The sequence below is a fragment of the Somniosus microcephalus genome, chromosome 10 (assembly GCF_052327205.1).
Source record: "Somniosus microcephalus isolate GS21.2 chromosome 10, FLI_Smic_1.0, whole genome shotgun sequence".
In the NCBI taxonomy this organism is placed as follows: domain Eukaryota; kingdom Metazoa; phylum Chordata; class Chondrichthyes; order Squaliformes; family Somniosidae; genus Somniosus; species Somniosus microcephalus.
Genome location: NC_140996.1, coordinates 62085330 through 62111879, shown reverse-complemented (window position 1 = coordinate 62111879; position 26550 = coordinate 62085330).

Genomic DNA, 26550 nt, shown 5'->3' with positions numbered 1-26550 from the left:
CCTCCCCCGCCACTGCACCATTTCTCATGCAGTTGCCTGTCAGCCAAGCGCCCCAGACTGCTGAAGCTCATGCTGAAGTGGTGCAGTCTGAGGCGGGGCCATCACAGCCCACAGCCTCTCAAGGGCATCCCAGGAGGATATGTGAACTGCCCCCTTCAGATTCTCAGCAGCCATCCACCACGCCTGCTGCTGCCACTGTGATTGCACTTTGTAGAAGCTCCAGATTATGCAGAAGCTCTAGATTACACAATAGCACTTATCGATAGCCACTAAGGGTAAGCACCAGGGTCTGCTCAATTATATTCCTGGTGGCTGAGCGGCTCTCATTGTATGAGTGCTCAGCTGGTGTCTGGGAGTTTCTCAGGTGACTCATGAGCCTTATCATCAGAGGGTATCCCTTTTCACCTAGTAGCCAGCCATGCACATTGCATTGGGGCTCAAAGATCAGTGGGATGGATGACTGTCTCATTATAAACGCATCGTGGCAGCATGATAGATAGCAGGCATTCACCTGCATGATGCGCTGTCGGTGGTCACAGACAAGCTGCACATTGAGGGAATCCTCAATCCCCTTCCTGTTCCTGAACACCTCCGAGTTTAAATGAGGAACTCGCATGGCCACATGTGTGCAGTCAATGGCTCCCTGGACCGTGGGGAATCCCGCAGTCCTGTCCAATCCTACTGCTCTCTGCCTCTGGTCTTCTCTGGCAATAAGCAATGATATATAGTCATTCCTCAGAGCATGTAGAGCTGCAGAGACCTCTCTTAGGCAGACATGCACAGAGCACGGTGGCATAGTGGTTAGCACTGTTGCCTCACAGCGCCAGGGACCCGGGTTCAAATCCGGCCTCGGGTGACTGTGTGGAGTTTGCACATTCTCCCCGTGTTTGCGTGGGTTTCCTCCGGGTGCTCCGGTTTCCTCCCACAGTCCAAAGATGTGCGGGTTAGGTTGATTGGCCATGATAAAAATTGGCCCTTAGTGTTAGGGGGGATTAAATACGTGGGGTTACGGGGTTATGGGGATAGGGCTTGGGTGGGATGGCTGTCGGTGTAGGGACCGGGTGCTAGGGTTTGGATGATCAGCCATGATCTCGTTGAATGGTGGAGCAGGCTCGAAGGGCCGAATGGCCTACTCCTGCTCCTATCTTCTATGTTTCTATGTGACTTATATCACCTGTGGCAGCCTGGAAGGTTCCAGTAGCATAAAAATTAAGTGCTACTGTGACCTTGACTGCCACAGGCAATGCAGTCCTGGCTGTGCTGTGATGTCTGAATCTTCCTTCCATGAGGCCATAGATCTCTGTGATGCCCTCCTTGGTAAAGTGCAGCCTCCTCATGCACTGGTCTTGGGTCATGTGAATGTAGGTGTACTGCTCTCTGAAGACCCTGTGTGGGTAGGGCCTCCTGCTGAGAGCCCTAATCACCCTCCTGACCCTCTCTCCTGCAGCAGCTGGTGCTGCTCTGCTTGGCCTCATCTACTCCAATTCCTCATGCAGAGCAAGGGGGAGCCCTAGCAAGATGCCCTTAACCAAGCACTTCCTTTCTCCTGGTGACTCCTATAAGGTGTCCAATAAGGTAGGGTAGCACAGCACTCATTCTTTTTAGGGGAATGGTAGCATAGTGGTAATGTCACTGGGATAGTAACCCAGAAGCCTGGACTAATAATCCAGAGATATGAGTTCAAATCCCACCACGGCAGCTGGGGGATTTAAATTCAGTTAATTAAATAAATCTGGAATAAAAATCTAGGGCTGGATTTTCATTGAGGAGTTGGGTAGGAGGCAGAACTACAACTTTCAGGGTTGTAGTCCCGCCTCCATCAAGTTCTACCCAACCCACGTGATATTGACCTTGTTGAGCCGGCCCAGCAGGCCAATTAAGGGCCACCCGGCAACAGGTGACATCACAGATTGACATTTCATCTGTCAAGACCTTTTGACAGATGAAATATCAGTGTTCGACAGCTGTTTGAAGCTGTCAAACACTGACAATCTGTACTCCAAGTTAATTCCTTCCTCTCAGGATGATTTAGAGATCTCAACAGAACAGAAAGCTGAATGCTGGAACTTTTGACAGATCGCGGCCATTCTGCTTTCTGTGCCGGTAAGATGAGGGACTCCTGAGGCCTGAAGGAAGGAAGGCTGTAAAGGTAAGTACATGTAAGTACAACTTCTTTAAACACTTTAAACACACCAAACACACTTACCTCTGCACTCATGCACCCATCACTCACCTGTACACCGGACATCTCGACCCCTCCAAGCCCCTCATCCCGGCGGCCCGCCTCGCTAACTTGGCGTGGTTTGGAGCCGTCGGGAATCCCACACTTCAGGGATGGAAATAGGGATTAGGCTAAAAACTGCCTGTTAACTACCTGTTAACAGGCAGTTAATTGGCACTAATCCCCTTCCCGCCTCGGGGAGGCGGGTCCCAGTGCGGGTCAGGTACCTACCTCCTTTGAAACTGGCATGGAGGCGGGTTGGGGGCGGGATAGGTTCGTGCCCCCCGATTTCGGGATTTTAACCCCCCACACGCCTCCAATCCCGCCTCCACGGCCCAATGAAAATCTTGCCCCTAGTATCAGTAATGGTGACCATGAAACTACCGGGTTGTAGTTAAAAACCCATCTGGTTCACTAATGTCCTTTAGGGAAGGAAATCTGCCGTCTTTACCTGGTCTGGCCTATATGTGACTGCAGACCTACAGCAATGTGGTTGACTCATAACTGCCCTCTGAAATGGCCTAGCAAGTCACTTAGTTGCAACAACCGCTACGAAACAAAATAATAAAAATGAAATCAGACAGACCACTTGGCACCAGCTATGGCAACGGCACACTCAGCCCAGTTAAGCCTGCAAAGTCCTCCTCTGGGGACTTCTGCCAAAATTGGGAGAGCTGTCCCATAGGTTAGTTAAGCAATAGCCTGACATAGTCATACTCACAGAACCATACCTTTCAACCAATGTCCCAAACTCCTCCATCACCATCCCTGGGTATGTTCTATCCCACCAGCAGGACAGACCCACCAGGGGTGGCGGCACAGTGGTATACAGTCGGGAAGGAGAGGCCCTGGGAGTCCTCAACATTGACTCCAGACCACATGAAGTCTCATGGCTTCAGGTGAAGCATGGACAAGGAAACCTCCTGCTGATTGCCACCTACCACCCTCCCTCAGCTGATGAATCAGTACTCCTCCATGTTGAGCACCACTTGGAAGAAACACTGAGAGTAGCAAGGACAGAATGTACTCTGGGTGAGGGACTTCAATGTCCAATCACCAAGAGTGGCTCGGTAGCACCACTACTGACTGAGCTGGCTGAGTCCTGAAGGACATAGCTGCCAGTCTGGGCCTGCGACAGGTGGTGAGAGAACCAACACGAGGGAAAAACCTACTTGACCTCGTCCTCACCCATCTACCTGTCGCAGATGCATCTGTCCATGACAGTATTGGTAGCAGTGACCACCGCACTGTCATTGTGGAGACCAAGTCTCGTCTTCACACTGAGGACACCCTCCATTGTGTTGTGTGGCACTACCACCATGCTAAATGGGATACATTCAGAACAGATCTAGCAGCTCAAAACTGGGCATCCATGAGGTGCTGTGGGCCATGAGCAGCAGCAGAATTGTATTCCACCACAATCTGTAACCTCATGGCCCGGCATATCCCTCACTCTAACATTACCATCAAGCCAGGGGATCGACCCTGGTTCAATAAGGAGTGTAGAAGAGCATGCCAGGGGCAGCACCAGGCGTACCTAAAAATGAGGTGCCAACCTGGGGAAACTGCAACACAGGACTACATGCATGCTAAAAAGCGGAAGAAGCATGCTATAGACAGGGCTAAGCGATCCCACAATCAACAGAGCAGATCAAAGCCCTGCAGTCCTGCCACATCCAGTCGTGAAAGGTGGTGAACCATTAAACAACTAACAGGAGGAGGAGGCTCCTCCATGAATATCCCCATCCTCAATGATAGTGCAGTCCAGCATGTGAGTGCAAAAGACAAGACTGAAAGCGTTTGCAACCATCTTCAGCCAGAAGTGCCGAGTGCATGATCCATATCGGCCTACTCCTGAGGTCCCCACCATCACAGAAGCCAGTCTTCAGCCAATTCGATTCACTCCACGTGATATCAAGAAACGGTTGAGCGCATTGGATACAGCAAAGACTATGGGCCCTGACAACATCCTGGCTATCGTGCTGAAGTCTTGTGCTCCAGAATTAGCCGTGCCTCCAGCCAAGCTGTTCCAGTACAGTTACAACATTGGCATCTATCTGACAATGTGGAAAACTGCCCAGGTATGTACTGTCCACAAAAAGCAGGACAAATCCAATCCGGCCAATTAGCGCCCCATCCGTCTACTCTCAATCATCAGCAAAGTGATGGAAGGTGTCATTTTTTGAGGAAGTAACAAGGAGGGTAGGTGATGGTTGTGCGTTTGATGTCGTTTATTTGGACTTTAGCAAGGCTTTTGATAAGGTTCCACATCGCAGACTGGTCACGAAGTTAAAAGCCCATGGGATCCAAGGCAAACTCTCAAGTTGGATTCAAAACTGGCTCGGAGACAGGAAGCAGAGGGTAATGGTTGATGGGTGTTTTTGTGACTGGAAGGCTGTTTCCAGTGGGGTTCCGCAGGGCTCAGTACTAGGTCCCTTGCTTTTTGTGGTATATATCAACGATCTTGACTTGAATATAGGGGCTATGATTAAGAAGTTTGCAGATGATACTAAAATCGGCTGTGTGGTTGATACTGAAGAAGGAAGCTGTAGACTGCAGGAAGGTATCAATAAATTGGTCAGGTGGGCCGAACAGTAGCAAATGGAATTCAATCCGGAGAAGTGTGAGGTAATGCATTTGGGGAGGGCTAACAAGGAAAGGGAATACACATTAAATGGTAGGACACTGAGTAGCATAGAGGAACAAAGGGACCTTGGAGTGTATGTCCACAGATCCCTGAAGATAGCAGGCCAAGTAGATAAGGTGGTTAAGAAGGCATACAGAATGCTTGCCTTTATTAGCCGTGCCATAGAATACAAGAGCAGGGGGGTTATGCTTCAACTGTATAAAACACTAGTTAGGCCTCAGCTAGAGTACTGCGTGCCGTTCTGGTCACCACATTACAGGAAAGATGTGATTGCACTAGAGAGGGTACAGAGGAGAGTTACAAGGATGTTGCCGGGAGTAGAGAATCTTAGCTATGAGGAAAGACTGGTTAGGCTGGGTCTGTTTTCCTTGGAACAGAGGAGGCTGAGGGGAGACCTTATTGAGCTGTATAAAATTATGAGGGGCATAGATAAAGTGGATAGAAAGGACCTATTTACCTTAGCAGAGGGGTCAAAAACCAGGGGGCACGGATTTAAAGTAATTGGGGGATGGTTTAGAGGGGATTTGAGGGGAAATTTCTTCACTCAGAGGGTTGTGGGGGTCTGGAACTCACTGCCTGAAAGGGTGGTAGAGGCAGAAACCCTAACCACGTTTAAAAAGTACTTGGATGTGCACTTGGGATGCTGTAACCTGCAGGGCTACGGACCAAGAGCTGGGAAGTGGGATTAGGCTGGATAGCTCTTTGTTGGCCGGCGCAGACACGATGGGATAAAATGGCCTCCTTCTGTGCTGTAACTTTCTATGATTCTTTCTATGATTCGTCGACAGTGCTATCAAGCGGCACTTACCAATAACCTGCTCACTGATGCCCAGTTTGGGTTCCGCCAAGACCTATCAGCTCCCGACCTCATTACAGCCTTGGTCCAAAAATGGACAAAGGAGCTGAATTGCAGAGGAGAAGTGAGATTGACTGCCTTTGACATCAAGGCAGCATTTGACCGAGTGTGGCATCAAGGAGCCCTAGTAAAACTGAAGTCAATGGGATCGGGGGGAAAACTCTCCACTGGTTGGAGTCATACCTAGCACAAAGGAAGATGGTTGTGGTGATTGAAGGTCAATCATCACAGCCACAGGACATTGCTGCAGGAGTTCCTCAGGGCAGCATCCTAGGCCCAACCATCTTCAGCTGCTTCATCAATGACCTTCTCTCCAACATAAGGTCACAAATGAGGATGCTCGCTTATGACTGCACAGTGTTCAGTGCCATTCACAACTCCTCAAATAATGAAGCAGTCCATGCCCGCATGCAACAAGACTTGAACGACGGTCAGCAAGTCAATATTGAAAGCTGACTGTGGCTTTAAGTAGTGCTCAAAATCCTCAGCAAGGACTTGGTTACTCCTGTTCAGCTGGTTGCTGTTAGGAGAGGTTGTAAAATGAAGCGTTACCCACCAAAATGATTTGCAGCCTCTTTAATGAGCACTAGCAGGTGATTTGATTGTGTATCAGCCCCTTAATGATAATCTGGGAGGTCGTTCCTAGCTTCAAATCCTTTACCAAGATGGTGTCTTGTGCTAAACCGGCATTGCAGATCTAGACCCCATCTTGGCCACCTCAGAAGCTCTTTAGTGCCTATAGTATCTGGGGAAAATCACATTATCGGTCATTATTACATTGATATTTGTGGGACCTTGCTGTGTGCAAATTGGCTGCCATGTTTCCTACATTACAGCAGTGACTACACTTCAAATGCTTTGGAACATCCTGAGGTCATGAAAGGAACTACATAAATACAAGTTTTTCTCTTTTTATTAGTTGCCCTTGAAAAGGTGGTGGTGAGCCTTCTTCTTGAACTACTGCAGTCCATGTGGTGAAATTTCTCCCACAATGCTGTTTGGTGGACAGTTCCACGATTTTGATCCAGCAATGATGAAAGAATGCTGATATGAGTCCAAGTCAGGATGTTGTGTGACTTCGAGGGGAACTTGGAGGTGATGGTGTTCCCATGTGCCTGCTGCCCTTATCTTTCTAGGTGGTAAATGTCACGGGTTTGGGAAGTGCTGTTAAAGAAGCCTTGATGAGTTGCTGCAGTGCATCCTATAGATGATACACATGGCAGCCATGGTGTGCTGGGAGTTGGGAGAGTGGATATTTAAGGTGGTGGACAGGCCTCTGATCAAGCAGACTAATAACAACATAAGAACATAAGAAATAGGAGCAGGAGTAGGCCACTTGGCCCCTGGAGCCTGCTCCGTCATTCAATAAGATCATGGCTGATCTTGGGCTCAAAGCCACTTCCCTGCCCGCTCCCCATAATCCTTCACTCCCTTATCTTGCAAAAATCTGTCTATCTCCACCTTAAATATATTCAATGACCCAGCCTCCATGGCTCTCTGGGGCAGAGAATTCCAAAGATTCACAACCCTCTGAGAGAAGAAATTCCTCCTCATCTCCATTTTAAATGGACAACCCCTTATTCTGAAACTATGCCCCCTAGTTCTAGATTCCCCCACGAGGGGAAACATCCTCTCTGCATCTACCTTGTCGAGCCCCCTCAGTATCTTATATGTTTCAAAAGATCACCTCTCATTCTTCTAAATTCCAATGAGTATAGGCCCAACCTCCTCAACCTTTCTTCATAAGTCAACCCCCTCATCTCAGGAATCAACCGAGTGAATCGTCTCTGAATTGTCTCCAATGCAAGTATATCCTTCCTTAAATAAGGAGACCAAAACTGTACGCAATACTCAAGGTGTGGTCTCACCAATACCCTGTACAGTTGTAGCAGGACTTCCCTGCTTTTATACTCCAACCCCCTTGCAATAAAGGCCAACATTCCATTTGCCTTTTTGATTACTTGCTGTACTTGAATGATAACTTCTTTTGTTTCATGCACAAGGACCCTCAGGTCCCTCTGAACTGTAGGATTTTGTAATCTCTCTCTATTTAAATAATAATTTGCTTTTTTATTTTTCCTGCCAAAGTGGATAACCTCGCACTTTCCCACATTATACTCCATCTGCCAAATGTTTGCCCACTCACTTAGCCTGTCTATATCCCTTTGCAGATTCTTTGAGTCATCTGCACCACTTGCTTTCCCACCCATCTTTGTATCATCCTCAAACTTGGCTACATTACACTCGGTCCCTTCATCCAAGTCATTAATGTAGATTGTAAATATTTGAGCCCCCTTACCGATCCCTGTGGCACCCCATTAGTTACCGTTTGCCAACTGGAAAATGACCCATTTACCCCGACTCTCTGCTTTCTGTAAGTTAGCCAATTCTCTATCTATGCTAAAATATTACCCCCAACTCCGTGAGCTCTTATCTTATGCAGTAACCTTTTATGTGGCACCTTATTGAAAGCCTTCTGGAAATCCAAATACACCACATCCACCGGCTCCCTCTTATCCACCCTGCTCGTTACCTCCTCAAAGAACTCCAGCAAATTTGTTGAACACGATTTCCCTTTCATAAAACCATGCTGACTCTGCTTGACTGCATTAGGATTTTCCAAATGCCCTGCTACTGGTTCCTTAATGAAGGACTCCAGCATTTTCCCAACCAAAAGATTGGATTAGATTAGGCTAACTGATCTATAGTTTCCTGCTTTCTGTCTCCCTCATTTCTTAAATAGGGGTGTTACATTTGCGGTTTCCCAATCCGTGGGGACCACTCCAGAGTCACGGGAATTTTAGTATTTTGCAACCAATGCATCCACTATCTCTGCAGCCACTTCTTTTAAGACCCTGGGATGCAGGCCACCTGGTCCAGGGGACTTGTCGTCTTTTAGTCCCATTATTTTACCAAGTGCTTTTTCCTTAGTGATAGTGATTGTCTTTAGTTACCCCCTCCTTGTGGCCCCTTGATTATCCATTATTGGGATGTTGTTAGTGTCTTTTACCGTGAAGACAGATACAAAATATTTGTTCAGAGTTTATGCCATTTCCCCGTTCCCTATTATTAATTCCCCATTCTCATCCTCTAAGGGACCAATGTTTACTTTAGCTACTCTTTTCCTTTTTATGTACCTGTAGAAGTTCTTACTATCTGTTTTAATGTTTCTTGCCAGTTTACTCTCATAATTTATCTTCTCTCTCTTTATTATTTTTTTAGTCATCCTTTGCTGGTTTTTAAAAATTTCCCACTCCTCTGGCCTCCCACCAATCTTGGCAACATTGTATGACTTTGTTTTCAATTTGATACCATCCTTTACTTCCTTAGTTAGCCACAGAAAGTGCTCCCTTCTCTTAAAATCTTTCTTTCTCACTGGAATATATTTTTGCTGAGAGTTATGAAATATCTCCTTAAATGTCCGCCACTGCATTTCAAATGTCTTACCTTTTAATTTATTTTTCCAGTCCACTTTAGCCAGTTCTGCCCTCATGCCATTGTAATTGCCTTTGTTTAAGATCAGGACACTGGTTTGAGGTACAACTTTCTCACCCTCCAACTGAAATTGAAATTCAACCATGTCATGATCCCTCTTTCCTCGAGGATCCTTTACTATGAGATCATTTGTTAATTCTGTCTCATTACACAGTACCAGATCCAAGATAGCCTGCTCCCTGGTTGGTTCCATTACATATTGTTTTAGGAAACCATCCCAGATGCACGCTATGAACTCCTCCTCCAGGCTACCATGGCCAATTTGATTTGTCCAATCAATATGGAGATTAAAATCACCCATGATTATTACCGTACCTTTTTTACAGGCCTGCATTATTTGTTGATTTATACTCTGTCCAACAGTATTGTTACTGTTTGGGGGCCTGTAGACTACACCCACCAGAGACTTTTTCCCCATATTATTTTTTATCTCCATCCAAACCGATTCTACATCTTGATCTTCTGAACCAATATCACTTCTCACCACTGCACTGATCCCATCCTTTACCAACAAAGTCACCCCACCTCCCTTTCCTTTCTGTCTATCCTTCTGAATTGTCAAATATCCTGGAATATTCAGTTCCCAGCCCTGGTCATCTTGCAACCACGTCTCTGTCATGCAATCAGATCATACCCATTTGTATCTATTTGTGCCGTCAACTCATCTATTTTGTTACGAATGGTGCGTGCATTCAGATATAGAGCTTTTAACTTTGTCTTTTTACCATTTCTCCTCGTTTTGGCCCCATTTTCTGTTGCACTCTTATTTTTAAACATTCTGTCCCTTCCTGTCACATGCTGGTTATTATTTCCCCCATCTCTATCCTGCTCTATTGTTTTCTCATTTCTCATTGACTTTTTAAATTCCTGCTCACCTGGACCCTCCCCACCCCCCAACCCCACTATTTAGTTTAAAGCCCTCTCTACAGCCCTAGTTATTCAATTCGCCAGGACTCTAGCCCCAGCATGGTTCAAGTGAAGCCCGTCCAAACGGAACAGCTCCCTCTTATCCTAGTTCTGGTGCCAGTGCCCCACAAATCGAAACCCATTTCTCCCACACCAGTCTTTGAGCCACTCGTTCATTTCTCTGATCTTATTTACCCTATGCAAATTCGCTCGTGGCTCAGGTAGTAATCCAGAGATTATTACCTTTGTGGTTCTGCTTTTTAATTTAGCCCCTAGCTGCTCATACTCCCTCAGCAGAACTGCCTATGTCATTGGTACCTACGTGGGCCCTGACAACTGGATCTACCCCCTCCCACTCTGAGTTCCTCTCCAGCCCAGAGGAGATGTCCTTAACCCTGGCACCAGGCAGGCAACACAGCCTTCGGGACTCAAACTCTCGGGCACAGAACAGTATCTATCCCCCTAACTATACTGTCCCCTATCACTGCAACATTTCTTTTTACTCCCCCCACTTGAATGATTCCCTGTACCACGGTGCTGTGGTCAGATTGTTCATCCTCCCTGCAGTCCCTGCCCTCGTCCACACAGGGAGCAAGAATCTCATACCTGTTAGACAAGGCCAAGGGCTGAGGCTCCTCCATCACTACCTCCTGGATCCCAATACCTGCCTCGCTTGTAGTCACACCCTCCTGTCCCTGACCATGGGCCAAGTTGGAAGTAATTACTCTAGTGGGTGCCTTGTCCTAGATGGTGTTGAGCTTCTTGAGTGTTGTTGCAGTCGCACTCATCCAGGCAAGTGGAGAGTATTTCATCATACTCCTGAATTATGCCTTGGAGAGATTTGGGGAGTCAGGAGGTGAGCCATTTGCCACAGAATACCCAGTTTATGACCTGCTCTAGTAGCTATGTCATTTATGTGGGTGGTCCAGTTGAATTTCTGGTCAATGGTGACACCTAGGATGTTGATAGTGGCAGATTTGGCGGTGGTAATGCCATTAAATGTCAAAGGGAGATGGTTACACTCTCTCTTGTTGAAGATGATCATTGCCTGGGACTTGTGTGCCGTGAATGTTAATTGCCACTTATCAGCTCAAGCCTGAATGTTGTCCAGGTCTTGCTGCATGTGAGCATGGACTGCTTCATTATCTGAGGAGTTGCGAATGGAACTGAACGCTGTGCAATCATCAGCGAACATCCCCAATTCTGACCTTATGATGGAGGGAAGATCATTGATGAAGCAGCTGAAGATGGTTGGGCCTAGGACACTGCCCTGAGGAACTCCTGCAGCGATGTCCTTGGGTTGAGATGATTGGCCTCCAACAACCACAACCATTAGTAAACTCATGGCTAAGGTTAGAACATCTGGAGTCAGGGGACAAGTAGCAGAATGAATAGAAAGCTGGCTACAAAACAGAAAACAGAGAGTAGGGGTAACTCAGACTGGCAAAAGATGGGAAGTAGTGTTGCACAAGGGTCAGTGCTGAGACCACTGTTGTTCATCATTTACATAATTTGGACTCTGGAATCGGACGTACGATTTCAAAATTGGCGGACGACATCAAATTGGGGGGGTGTAGTTAATACAGAGGAGCACTGCGACAAAATACAGGAAGACATTAAATAAAATTGCAGAATGGGCATGTAATTGGCAAATTAACTTCAATATAGATAAGTGTGAGGTGATATGTTTTGGTAGGAAGAATAAGGAGGCCACATACTCCTTAGAAAATAAGTGCCTAAATGGGGTAGAGGAGCAGAGGGATCTGTGGGTACAGATACACAAATCACTAATAGTGGGGACGCGGGTTAAATTATCCATAAAAATAGCAAACAAAACATTTCTAGAGGGATAGAATTGAAAAGCAGAGAAGTTATGTTAAACTTGTATAGCACCTTGGTTAGACCACACGGAGTACTGTGAACAGTTACAGAGGCGGTGCAAAAAAGATTTACTAGAATGATACCAGAACTGAGAGGTTATACCTATCAGGAAAGATTGAACAGGCTGGGGCTCTTTTCTCTAGAAAAGAGAAGACTGAGGGGTGACCTGATAGAGATCTTTAAGATTATCAAGAGGTTTGATAGGGTAAACGTAAAGAAGGTGCTTCCACTTGCGGGGTTGATGGGGTTAGATGAAAAATGGTTGGAGGAGGCTCGTGTGGAGCATAAACACTGGCATGGGACTGCTGGGCCAAATGGCCTGTTTCTGTGCTGTAAATACTATGTAATCTTCCTTTGGGCTAGGTATGACTCCGGCCACTGGAAAGTTTTCCTCATGATCCCCACTGACTTTAATTTTATTAGGGCTGTTTGGTGCCACGCTCGGTAAAATGCTGCCTTGATGTCAAGGGTAGTCACTCTCACCTCACCTCTGGAATTCAGCTCTTTTGTCCATGTTTGGACCAAGGCTAAAATGAGGTCTGGCACTGAGTGGTCCTGGTGGAATCCAAACTGAGCATCTGTGAGTAGGTTATTGGTGAGTAAGTGCTGCTTGATAGCACTGTTGATGACTCCTTCATCACTTTGATGATTGAGAGTAGGTTGAAAGGATGGTAATTGGCCGAGTTGGATTTGTCTTACTTTTTGTGGACAGGACATACCTGGGCAGTTTTCCACATTGTCGGATAGATGCCAGTGTTGTAGCTGTATTGGTACAGCTTGGCTAGAGGTGTGACTAGTTCTGGAGCACAAGCCTTTAGCATGGCAGCCAGGATGTTGTTGGGGCCCATAGCCTTTGCTGTAACCAATGCGTTCAGCCGTTTCTTGATATCACATGGAGTGAATCGAATTGGGTGAAGACTGGCTTCTGTGATGGTGGGCACCTCAGGAATAGGCCGAGATGGATCATCCACTCGGCACTTCTGGCTGAAGATGGTTGCAAACGCTTCAGCCTTGTCTTTTGCACTCACATGCTGGGCTCCGCCATCATTGAGGATGGGGATGTTCATGGAGCCTCCTCCTCTCGTTAATTGTTTAATTGTCCACCACCATTTTTGACTAGATGTGGCAGGATTGCAGAGCTTTGACCTGATCTGTTGGCTGTGGGATTGCTTAGCCCTGTCTATAGCATGCTGCTTCCGTTGTTTAGCATGCATGTAGATCTTTGTTGTAGCTTCACCATGATGCACCTCATTTTCAGGTATGCTTGATGCTGCTGGTGGCATGCTCTTCTACACTCCACATTGAACCAAAGTTAGTCACCTGGCTTGATGGTAATCACAGAATCACAGAATCACAGAAACCCCACAGTGCAGATAGAGGCCATTTCGGCCCATCAAGCCTGCACCGACACATATCCCACCCGATCCCCGTAACCCCTACACCAACACATATCCCACCCTATCCCCGTAACCCCACGTATTTAATCCCCCTAACACTAAGGGTCAATTTATCATAGCCAATCAACCTAACCCGCACATCTTTGGTAGAGTAAGGGATATGCCGGGCCATGAGGTTGCAGATTGTGGTGAAATACATTTCTGCTGCTGCTGATGGCCCACAGCGCCTCATGGATGCCCAGTTTTGATCTTCTAGATCTCTTCTTAATCTGTCCCACTTAACACGATGGAGGGTGTCCTCAGTGTGAAGACGGGACTTCCTCTCCACAAGGACTGTGCAGTGGTCACTCCTATGAATACTGGCAGGGACACATGTATCTGCAACAGGTAGGTTTGTGAGCACAAGGTCAAGTAGGTTATTCGATCATGTTGGTTCTCTCACCACCTGCTGCAAGCCCAATATGGCAGCTATGTCCTTCATGACTCAGCCAATTTGGTCAATGTCAATGGTGGTAACACTGATCCACTTTTGATGATGGACATTGAATTCCTCTTTCCAGCATACATTTTGAGCCCTTGCTACCCTCAGTGCGTCCATCAAGTGGTGTTCAACAGGGAGGAGTACTGATTCATCAGCTGAGGGAGGGCGATAGGTGGTAATCAGCAGGATGGTGTGCCTTCACTGTGTCTGAGTTTGATGCCTAGGTTGCAGTTAAGTGATCTGTCCAGTTTTATTCTTCTTATCCTTTTTTGTAGTGCTTTGATACAACTGAGTGGCTTGTTAGGCCCTTTCAGAGGGTAATTAAGAGTCAACCATGTTGATGTGGGACTGGAGTCACGTGAGGACAACAGGTATCCTGTCCCTAAAGGCATTCAATTCATTAGACCAGCTGTGAATTTTCTAATCTTACTTTCAATGCATTTAATATTAGTAGAGGCTGACCTTTTCTAATATTTCATGGAGCAGCTTCTGTATGTGTCCAAACACACACATGCCAAATTTCTTGTGGTAAATTCACAACAATTACAGCTGACAATATAATTTGATTTTCACAGCAGAACATCACACTCTAGCTACAGTATCAATATAGCATTTAATTTTAATCTTTGTCATATTGTTTGAATACCTGGAGTTAATTTTCTATTTGAAGTTACTTAATGCTAATCTCAGTAGTCCAGTTATGACAGGAGCACTTTAAATTACAGACATAATTCAATGAATGTTCGATTTGAATTGATGAATGGATATTACCATCCTTTTATTATGATAAATGTGATACTTTTTATTTGGGTGACTGTTGGATCAAGATAGGAAACATAGGAACTGGAGTAGGCCATTCAGCCCCTCAAGCCCGTTCCACGATTCAGTTAGATCATGGCTGATCTGTATCTTAACCCCATTTACCTGCTTTGGTTCCGTAACCCTTAATACCCTTGCCTAACAAAAATCTATCAAACTCAGTTTTGACATTTTCAATTGACCTAGCTTCAACAGCATTTTGGTGGATAGAGTTCCAGATTTCCATTACCCTTTGTGTGAAGAAGTGCTTCCTGACATCACCCTTGAATGACCTAGCTCTAATTTTAAGGTTATGCTCCCTTTGTTTTTTGTACCTGTCCACTAGCTTTTCGTGGATTCTGTATTTGGACCTCTAAATCTCTCTGCTCATCCACATTTCTCACCATTTAGAAAATACTCTGATCTATTGATCTATCTTTGTTAAGTCCAAAGTCCTACCTTACACTTTCCCACATTGAACTCCATCTGCCACAGTTTTGCCCACTCACTTAATCTATCAATGTCCCTTTGTAACTTTCTGCTCCCATCTACACTACTTACTGTGCCACCTAACTTAGTGTCATTAGCAAACTTAGATATATAGCTGTTAATTCCTTCATCCAAGTCATTTACAATTATAGTGAAAAGCAGCGGCTCCAGTACAGATACCTGGGGGACACCACTAGTCACATCGGCCGCAATTTTGCCGGTGCTCAGGGGGTGAGTTCGAAGGTGGGTCAGCTGTTAAATTCAAACTGATTGATGGCGGGTTGCAAACCCACCATGATCCTGCCTCCGTGTGAGTTTCCAAAGTGTCGGATCTGCGATTTCAGAACTCCCAGTTTAAATGCTTGGGGAGGTGCCCCCACTTGCATGTCCCCTCCCACCATCATCCCTCTCATGGGCCACTCACACTTCTCTGCTAGCAAGTAGCTGGAGAGCACCTTGCTGCACATCAGTGGGGCCATGAGGACCTGCGTCTGTGCTGACATTCCTCATAACAAGGATGTCCATGAACCTCTGGTTCCTCTCCGCGATAGATGCCCATCTATCCTCCATAGCTGACCATCTATTTGGAAGTGTTACCAGGTTGCTCTGACGATTTAACTCCTCCATGGAGGTTGCCATCCTTTCCATGGCAGTGCCTATATTTGCCATTGTGTGCACCATGGTGTTGCTCAAATTTGAGATGGACTCCTCCATTCTCTGCACACTCGCAATCACCGTGGTTACAAACCCAGTCAGAGCCTTCTGCACCTGTTCCTGAAGCTCCTGCATCACTCTCTTTCTGGATGGCTCCAGAGGCTCAGCGTCTACATGCAGCTGAGCAGAGCTAGGAGCGTTCTGCGGCCTCCAATGAGGACTCTCCACTGCTGTCCCTGTCTCCACCATCTGCTCTTGCTCACTCGTGAGTTGTGATACACCAGGTGACAACACTACACTATCTGGCATATGACCCGCCGAGGTGTGCGTCTCTGCACTGGTGCTGGGTGCACTCATCTCTGCTGACACTGCACCCTCAGAGGGTGCAGCTTCCTCTGAGGAGTCCTCCTGCTCTTCCTCCTGGACAGTAGGAAGTGGGGCTCTTGATGGTCCTGTGGGAGAGTAAAGATATGAGTTAGACATGTGATATGTAGATTGCAAACACATCCCATTGTGAGCATTCAATTTCTATTGACTTCAGGTCCCATATGAATCACTCATGAATGCCAAATAAGATGGATGGAGAATTATTCTGTCACCAGTTTGTTCTACTGAGCCCCTCTCTCCGCCCCCCACCTTGAGCTCTTCAACTGTTCCCGCAATGTCGAGAGCAGCCTCCTCAGCGTGGGTGAGCTGTGAGAACGATCGCGGTCCTCCTCCTGTTCTCTCCCTCTCCATCTTACTGTGGCCTCTCTTTTCCTGCAATGAGGGAAAGAAGTGAGGTTCCAGTGAGAGTGATGTAATGAGTGTAAAGAATGGATAGCATAGATGTTTAGAGGGAGACCATGATGGAGTGGGTTCCCATTCCCAAGTTTCCTCCGTTTGAGTTGTTAGTTATTGCCATTGCATAACATTGAGAGTTAGTGTGAGGGGTGCATTGTAAGATGGGGAAGTGATTCTGCACATAGGGAGAGAGGGATGGGTGATGGTGCAAGGGATGTTGGGGTGATTTAGGATGTGCAGGAGTAGGGTTGGCAATGCAATGTGATTGGAATGTGATGACAGGCACAGCAGAATTAAGTTAAGTGTGCTTCATACTCACTTTTCCAGAATGCAGGAGATCATTGAACCTCTTCCTACACTGGACTCAGGTGTGACTGAACAGACACCTTGCAGTTATTTCCTCAGCTATTTGCAGTCAGGCTACCTTTGTCTGCTGAGGCGGTTTCCTTCTTCCATTCCCTGGGAATAGTACCTCCTGACTTCCTCTGACTCCTCCACTAGAACATGGAGGGAGTCATCGTTGAAGCGGGGAGCAGCCTTTGGTCTCTCTGCAGACATCGTGGACAGCACCAGCACTCAGGAGCATCAAAACCGAAGTGAGAGCTAATGGGGACATGGCCTCCTTAAATTCACCGGCTGCAAACGCGTCATCAGAGCAGCTCAGCAAACCCACACCTTGTGATGAGGTCGGGTAACGCGCATGGCGGGCTTAACGAGCCCAATCAACCAAAAATTGTTTCAGCAGACTGGCTGGAGCCAGGAGCGGGAGCAGAACCCACCAACTACCAGTCCCGCAGCCAACCCGCCTCCACTCGGAAAATCCAGCCCATCATGTCAGTTTGAGTACATACCCATTATCCCTACTCTCTGTCTCCTACCTCCTAACCAATTCTCTATCCAATGCAATAGGTTGCATCCAATTCCATGCACTCTCATATTTGTTAACAGTCTCTTATGTGGAGCCTTGCTGAATGCTTTCTGGAAGTCCATATAAATAACATCCATTACCACTCCCTTAACTACCAGGTTAATTACCTCCTCAAAAAATTCAACTTATGTTCATTAGACATGACTTACCCTTTGCAGATCCATGCTGGCTCTCTCTGATCAGATCATATTTGTTCAAATGCTCAGTCATTCTGTCCCTAATAACAGATTCTAGTAACTTCTCCACAATTGATGTTAGACTAATAGGCCTATAATTTCCTAGTTTATCTGTTCTACCCTTCTTAAGTTATGGAGCGGCATTGGCAGTTCTCCAATCCAAGGGGACAATTCCTGAGTTAAAACAGTTTTGGAAGATCAGTGGAGGCTATGACCATCATTTTCCAATACTCTCTACAGGTGTGGTGGCAGAGGACTGTAGGACCGCTAATGTTGTACCGCTGTTTAAAAATTGAGAAAGGGATAGACTGAGTAATTACAAGCCAGTCAGCCTAACCTCAGTGGTGGGAAAATTATTGGAAAAAATTCTGCGGGATAGTATTAATCTTCATTTAGAAAGGCGTGGATTAATCAAGGACAGTCAGTATGGATTTGTTAAGGGAAGGTTGTGTCTGACAAACTTGATTGAATTTTTTGATGAGGTAACAAGAAGAGTCGATGAGGGTTACACGTTTGATGTAGTCTACATGGATTTTAGCAAGGCTTTTGGCAAGGTCCCACATGACAGACTGGTCAGAAAAGTAAAGCCTATGGGACCCAAGGGAAAGTGGCTGGTTGGATAATGGTCGACAGGTGTTTTTGTGACTGGAAGGCTGTTTCCAGTGGGGTTCCACAGGGCTCAGTACTAGGTCCCTTGCTTTTTGTGGTATATATCAATGATCTAGACTTCAATGTAGGGGGCATGATTAAGAAGTTTGCAGATGATACAAAAATTGACCATGTGATTGATAGTAAGGAAGAAAGCTATAGATTGCAGGATATATCAATGGACTGGTCAGGTGGGCAGAAAAATGGCAAATGTAATTCAATCCTGAGAAGTGTGAGGTAATGCATTTGAGGAGGGCTAACAAGGCAAGGGCATACACAATAAATGGTAGGATACTGAGAAGTGTAGAGGAACACGAACCTTGGAGCGCATGTCCACAGATCCCTGAAGGCAGCAGGACAGTTAAATAAGGTGGTTAATAAAGCATACGGGATACTTTCCTTTATTAGCCGAGGCATAGAATATAAGAACAGGGAGGTTATACTAGAACTGTATAAAACACTAGTTAGGCCACAGCTAGAGTATTGCATACAGTTCTGGTCACCACATTACAGGAAAGATATGATTGCACTAGAGAGGGTACAGAGGAGATTTATGAGGATGTTGCCAGGACTGGAGAATTTTAGCTATGAGGAAGGATTGGATAGGCTGGGGTTGTTTTCTTTGGAACAGAGGAGTCGGAGGGGAGACTTAATTGAGGTGTATAAAATCATGAGGAGCCAAGGTAGAGTGGATAGGAAGGACCTATTTCCCTCAGCAGAGAGGTCAATAACCAGGGAGCATAGATTTAAAGTAATTTTTTTTATTGCTTCATGGGATGTGGGCGTCGCTGGCAAGGCCAGCATTTATTGCCCATCCCTAGTTGCCCTTGACAAGTTGGTGGTGAGTCGCCTTCTTGAATTGCTGCAGTCCGTGTGGTGAAGGTACTCCCACAGTGCTGTTAGGGAGGGAGTTCCAGGATTTTGGCCCAGCGACGATGAAGGAATGGTGATATGCTTCCAGGTCAGGATGGTGTGTGACTTGGAGGGGAACTTGGAGGTGGTGGTGTTCCCATGCGCCACCTGCCCTTGTCCTTCTAGGTAGTAGAGATTGCGGGTTTGGGAGGTGCTGCCGAAGAAGCTTTGGCGAGTAGCTGCAGTGCATCTTGTAGATGGTATACACTGCAGCCACGGTCCGCCGGTGGTGGAGGGAGTGAATGTTTAAGGTGGTGGATGGGGTTCCAATCAAGCGGACTGCTTTGTCTTGGATGGTGTCGAGCTTCTTGTGTGCTGTTGGAGCTGCACTCATCCAGGCAAGTGGAGAGTATTCCACCACATTCCTGGCTTGTGCCTTGTAGATGGTGGAAAGGCTTTGGGGAGTCAGGCGGTGCGACAGTTGCTGCAGAATAACCAGCCTCTGACCTGCTCTTGTTGCCACAGTATTTATGTGGCTGGTCCAGTTAAGTTTCTGGTCAATGGTGACCCCCAGGATGTTGATGGTGGGGTATTCGCCGATGGTAATGCCATTGAATGTCAAGGGGGCAGTGGTTAGACTCTCACTTGTTGGAGATAGTCATTGCCTGGCACTTCTGTGGCGCAAATGTTACCTGCCACTTATCAGCCCAAGCCTGAATGTTGTCCAGTTCTTGCTGCATGCAGGCATGGACTGCTTCATTGTCTGAGGAGTTGTGAATGGCACTGAACACTGTGCAGTCATCAGCAAATATCCCCATTTCTGACCTTATGATAGAGGGAAGTTCATTGATGAAGCAGCTGAAGATGGTTGGGCCTAGGACACTGTCCTGAGGAACTCCTGCAGCGATGTCCTGGGGCTGTGATGATTGACCTTCAACCACCACAACCATCTTCCTTTGTGCTAGGTATGACTCTAGCTAGTGGAGAGTTTTCCCCCCAATTCCCATTGACTTCAGTTTTACTAGGGCTCCTTGATGCCACACTCGGTCAAATGCTGCCTTGATGTCAAGGACAGTCACTCTCACCTCACCTCTGGAATTCAGCTCTTTTGTCCATGTTTGGACCAAGACTGTAATGAGGTCTGGAGCTGAGTGGTCCTGACAGAACCCAAATTGAGCATCTGTGAGCAGGTTATTGGTGAGTAAGTGCTGCTTGATAGCACTGTCAATGACACTTTCCATCACTGTGCTGATGATTGAGAGTAAACTGATGAGGCAGTAATTGGCTGGATTGGATTTGTCCTGCTTTTTGTGGACAGGACATACCTGGGCAGTTTTCCACATTGTCGGATAGATGCCATTGTTGTAGCTGTACTGGAACAGCTTGGCTAGAGGCATGGTTAGTTCTGGAGCACAAGTCTTCAGCACGACAGCCGGGATGTTGTCGGGTCCCATAGCCTTTGCTGTATCCAATGCGTTCAGCTGTTTCTTGATATCGAATTGGCTGAAGACTGGCTTCTGTGGTGGTGGGTCCTCAGGAGGAGGCCGAATTGGTAGAAGGATTAGAGGGGAGTTGAGGCAAAATCTTTTTACCCAGAGGGTGGTGGGAGTCTGGAACTCAGTGCCTGAAAGGGCGGTAGAAGCAGAAACCCTCATCACATTTAAAAGGGACTTGGATATGCACTTGAAGTGCTGTAACCTACAAGGCTACGGACCAAAAGCTGGAAAATGGGATTAGGCTGGATAGCACGTTTTCAGCCGGCACAGACACGATGGGCTGAATGGCCTCCTTCTGTGCTGTAAATTTCTGTGATTCTGTGATGACAAGCTCATCAAGAATGTCATCACCTACTTCTTTTAATACCCTGGGGTGGAAACCATCGGGTCCTGGAGATCTTTAATCTCATTAGTTTCTCCATCACCATTATTTTAACTTATATTGGGCCAGAAATTCCAGAACGGGGCTTGCAGCGCGTGCAAGCCCCGTATTTGCACTTACCCCGCGCTCCTGCCGATCAGCTCCAGGGACGCCTGCACTTCCAGAAACTGAAGCAAGAATCCCGGGCAGCGTATGACGTCACGCCGCCCAGGAGCGCAGCCAGCGCGGACCCAGGAGCGTGCAGTGTAAGTGAGACACGCCCCTTGAGGTCTCAGTTTCACTGGACACGCCCCCAATGTTTCTGTCAAGCTGCTTTGCTTTTTTACATGCAAAGCAGCAGTTTAAATAGGTTTTTGGAAGTTTTTTGAAGATTTTGGTAACTTTTATAAACTTTTTAAAATGTTTACATTATTTTGAGTAATCTGAAGTAGTTTTAAAGAGAATTAAAGCAATTTAAAGACTTTTAAAAGCCCTAAAAGAATTTTTTAAATTCCATTTATTTATTTAGCAATGTCGTCATCATACGTGTCTTCACACTGTTCCCTTTGGGGAACTGTATGAAGTGGTGGAAGGATTTATGGCCGTGATCAACGCTCATTCCGTGACCGTAACCATCTTTGAACCGCCCCCCCCCCCTCAGATGGGTTGTGGGAGCCCGTAAAACCCTCCCGCCATAGGACTAACCACCCTAATGGCTGGTTCAAAGATGGTTACGGTCACGGAATGAGCGTTAATCACGGCCATAAATCCTTCCACCACTTCATACAGTTCCCCAAAGGGAACAGTGTGAGGATACGTCCGATGATGACCTCTTGCGCAATGCACCTCCTTGGACCCTCAGTCGCAGGTGCGAGGGGGCAAGTGGTGCAAGTGTTAAATTTTTTATTTTATTGACATGTAAAATGTTGGCCCAATAATTCCCTTCCAAATGCGCTAGTACGGTCGGGGTACTTACGCATCTGGCCGGATGAAATGCCGGTTTTCAGCATGCACAGTGCATGTGGGGAAAACCGGCATTTCCTGTCCTCTGAACGAAGGGGTTCAGAGGCAGAACGCGTGCGACTGCACATGCAGCGCGTGCGCAGTATAATTCGCCGCTTTCATTAATGCTTTCAGTGAGGTCCAGTCATTACAACTTACACATGAAAAAAGCATGGGTACAGTTGCTACAGAGGCTGCGGAGGAAGATATTTCTTATCGTGGAGCTTCTGAAAGTATGTATGTCTGTATATATTCCTTTGCGTGTTATGTATATATTCCTTTACTTATGTGTATGAATGTATTATTTAATTATGACTTTCAGAGAAAGTAACTTATTGGAAAATCATAATTAAAAACATACATTCATAATAAAGGAATATAAAACATACATACATATACATAAAGGAATATATGTGGACATACATACATAACTCATTCTCACATTCCATTCACACAGCCACAATTGCTCCTTCTACCTACCGTTCTGAAAACCCTTTAAAAAAAAAAAAATTTTAACTTTAAAACTTACTTAAAATTTCTTAAAATAACTTCCCTCCCTTTCCCAAACAAAAATATTGCATTTCAAAAGCTCCACGATAAAATATATCTTCCTCCGCAGCCAATGAACCACTTTACACTTGCTTTTTTTCAGTGTAAGTTCTGAGGACTTACCCTCACGGATTTCATGAATGAAATCCACGAAGTTCACTGCGCAAGCGCTGCCTGTGCAGTCGCACGCGCTCGAGGTCTGGAAATGCCGGCGTTCCCCGCATGCGCTGTTCCTGCTGAACGCCGGCATTTCCAACGGCCAGAAGCGTGAGTACCCCGAGCGCACTCACGCTTCTGGCCTGGAATTTCTGGCCCAATGAATCTAGTTAGTTCCTCCCCTTGATTTATTTTTACCTTTCCTTGTATCTCTGATATTTTATCCTCAGCCCCTACTGTGAAGACCGATACAAGGTAGCTATTCAGTAAGTCTGCCATTTCCTGATTTACAATTACAATATCACCTACATCTGTCATTAAGGGGCCCACATAACTCTTAGCCTCTCTCTTTCTCTTAATATATTTATAAAAACCTTTAGTGTTGTCCTTAATATCCCTTGCAAGCTTTTTCTCGTATTCCTTTTTTGTAGCTCTTACCACTTTCAGATGACAAAATGCAGAACCAGAAACCAGAATAAGAACAAGCTGCTGTCGAAAAGCTGAATTAAAGGTAATTAAAACTTCTGTTGGTTGCTTTGGTGGTCACAGAAAGACTGATTAACTGAAACAGGCTTGAAACTGGAAAGAAGAAAAGGATTTCCACAGCTTTTAAATACAAACAGGTGCACAATCAGCAGGGAAATGAATGTTTCTGAGATGTGCAGTATTTAACTCCACAACTAAACTGCATAGTCTGTAAAGATGAGAGATTTAAAGCTAAATTATTTTTTAAAAGAACAAATAAATCTCCTAGCTTTGCATACACTTCGTTCCTTATACTGTGCTGATACAGTATTTATTTTCACATCCAGTTTGTGATGTAGTTACAAGAATCAGTATACCGTTTGGATTAAATTCATTCTGTCAGCTATTTCTAGTTTAGATAGGTACAGTACTTGAACAAGCCATTCTGTGATAAGACCATCATCCATCATGCTTTGCAACCTTCAGAACTAGCAGATTAGTTATTAAGGAAACAATTGAATAAGAAGTGTACATTATTGCTCTTCACTCTATCATTTGCTTTCCTGGTGAGATGTGCTTCATATATTCATTCCAATCTACATTATTCTCTATTAGAATAAAACAGTACACTAAATAGAATATGCAAGAGAAGAACATGGTAACATGTGTGAATTATTTCACTCCTCATGTAATCCGCATTGATAATATAGTTGGTGACTAATTATTAGTGTATGTATTTCTATGTCTATAATACTTACATATGCACTGCATTTCATTGTAGGTTATTTCCAAAAGATTAATCATATATGAAAAATTACTGAATAAACAGTGTCTAGGACATTGTGATGGGAGGATTACAGAAAAACAGCTAATGCTTTTAACATTCAATAATAACATTTATTTCATATTAACAAAAGCAAAATACTGCAGATGCTGGAAATCTGAAATAACAGCAGAAACTGTTGGAAACACTCAGCTGGTCAGGCAGCATCTGTGGAGAGAGATAGTGGCCTAGAAATTGAGTAGCCTTAGCGCCGCATTTGAGGCGCTAGAGGGCCTAGCGCTGGAGTTATGGCCAGTTTAGAAATTCCCTGGGGCCCTAGAATCGGTGGTAGACCGGTTGCGCTGCGCCGGCACCGATGACGTCATCGGTGTGCGCAGCGTCCCGGTTGCTGTGGTGACGGGCCCCAGCGCCGAAATTGAGTTGCGGCCGCCTCGCCCGTGGCAGCCGCAACTAAGATTTTTTCAACCGAGTCTTCCCCGAGTTAGCGCCGGCGCATTAAGGTCGCGCGGCGGCCGGCCGCTCTCCCGCCGGCCGCCTGCCCGCACCTCCCTCCCCGGACTCCTCCACCCCCCCCCCCCGCGGAACAGATGCGTCTGGCCTGCAAGCCCGGCACTTGTCCGAGGTGCCGGGCTCATTTTTTTCAATATTTGAACGGACAGCGGGCGGGTGCAGGCAGCTCCTCCTTAACTGAAGGAGGAGGCCTGCACTTCCCCAGCCTGCCGCACCGCATCGGGTCCCGCAGCGCCGGATTAGCGCCGCAATGCGGCAGTCAGCGCCCATTGGGAGGCGCTCACGCCCGCCAGTAGCGCCGGCAGCCGTCTGGGCGCGGCGCTACTGAATTTTTGGCGCGCGCAGGGGGACTTAGCGCCGGCGCTAAATTTCCGGCGCTAAAGCCCTGGCGCGGCGGCAACTCAATTTCTAGGCCAGTGAGTTAATGTTTCAGATCAATGACCTTTCATCAGAACTTTCATCAATAGTTCTGATGAAAGGTCATCGACCTGAAACGTTAACTCTCTTTCTCTCTCCACAGGTGCTGCCTGACCAGCTGAGTGTTTCCAACATTTTCTGCTTTTATTATTTATTTTATATTTTTTGTTTAAATAAAAACTCAAGCCGCCTGCATGATAGAATGCAGTGTCTGCAATCCCACTTGTAGCAAATTCCACACTCTGTATATCAATCAGAAAAAAATTGGTTGCTCGGCGGGTGAAGCTCTTATACACCTATAAGCATCCTGTTATAGAGTAATGTTCATGGAGACCTAGGACCAAGTCACCTATTTATCTTCTTGTCTGGGGAATAGTAAGTGACACAAGGGATGATTTTTTGTTTTATTTTTAAACTCAACCCTGTCACTTGTGCTAATCCTGAAGGCCAATGTTTTCTATAGTGGTAATAAATAATAATGAGCAATGATTAACTTCAAGATCATCTTTTATCAGTAGTGTACAAGTTATCTGTGATGACTTTGGACACTTTATATTATTGTCAGTTTAGAGAAACTGAGAAGTACACATAAATATACAACGTGCTTGACATTTCATCATAGATATAATTAACAAAAAACACAGATGGAAACAATGCACACCGTACAGGAATACAGAATATAGATGACTGAAAGGTCTGACAGACAATTTAACACCGTGGCATTTGGTCATTATAATTTTTAGTTAATCAGTGAAATGACAATAACCATGAGAAATCACAATGACAGGATTTCATCCAATGGGATGAAGTCCCATAGTCCAAGTGGACAGGGGAATATCTATGGATATTATTTATATGGAATTCCAGAAGGTATTTGATAAAGTCCCTCATAAGACTCTATTAGCTAAAGTTGAAGCTCATGGAATTGAAGGCAAATTACTGACCTGGTTAGGAAATTAGCTGAGCGGCAGGAGACAGAGAGTGGGGATGATGGGCAGGTACTCTAATTGGCAGGATGTGACTAGTGGTGTCCCGCAGGGATCTGTGTTATGGCCTCAACTATTCACCGTATTAATTAACGACTTAGATGTTGGGATAGAGAGCCACTTATCAAAGTTTGCCGATGACACAAAGATAGCGACGTTGTAAGCAGTGCAGATGGAGCATAAAATTACAAAGAGATATTAATAGAATAAGCAAACGGGCAAAACTGTTGCAAATGGATTTCAATGGAGCTAAAAAGCATAGAACAGGGTACTTTCTAAATGGTGAAAAGCTAGAAACAGTGGATGTCCAAAGAGATTTAGGGGGTCCGTGTACATAGATCATTAAAATATCATGAACAGGTACAGAAAATAATCAAAAAGGTTACTGGCCTTTATATCTAGAGAACTAGAATACAAGGGGGTAGAAGTTTTGCTGCAGCAATATAAAGCCCTGGTTAGACTACACCTGGAGTACTGTGAGCAGTTCTGGGCACCACACCTTAGGAAGGATATATTGGCCTTGGAGGGACTAAAATGATGCTTGGACTCCTGGGGCTATATTATGAGGAGAGATTACTAGGGTTGTATTCCCTAGAAGTTAAACGATTAAGG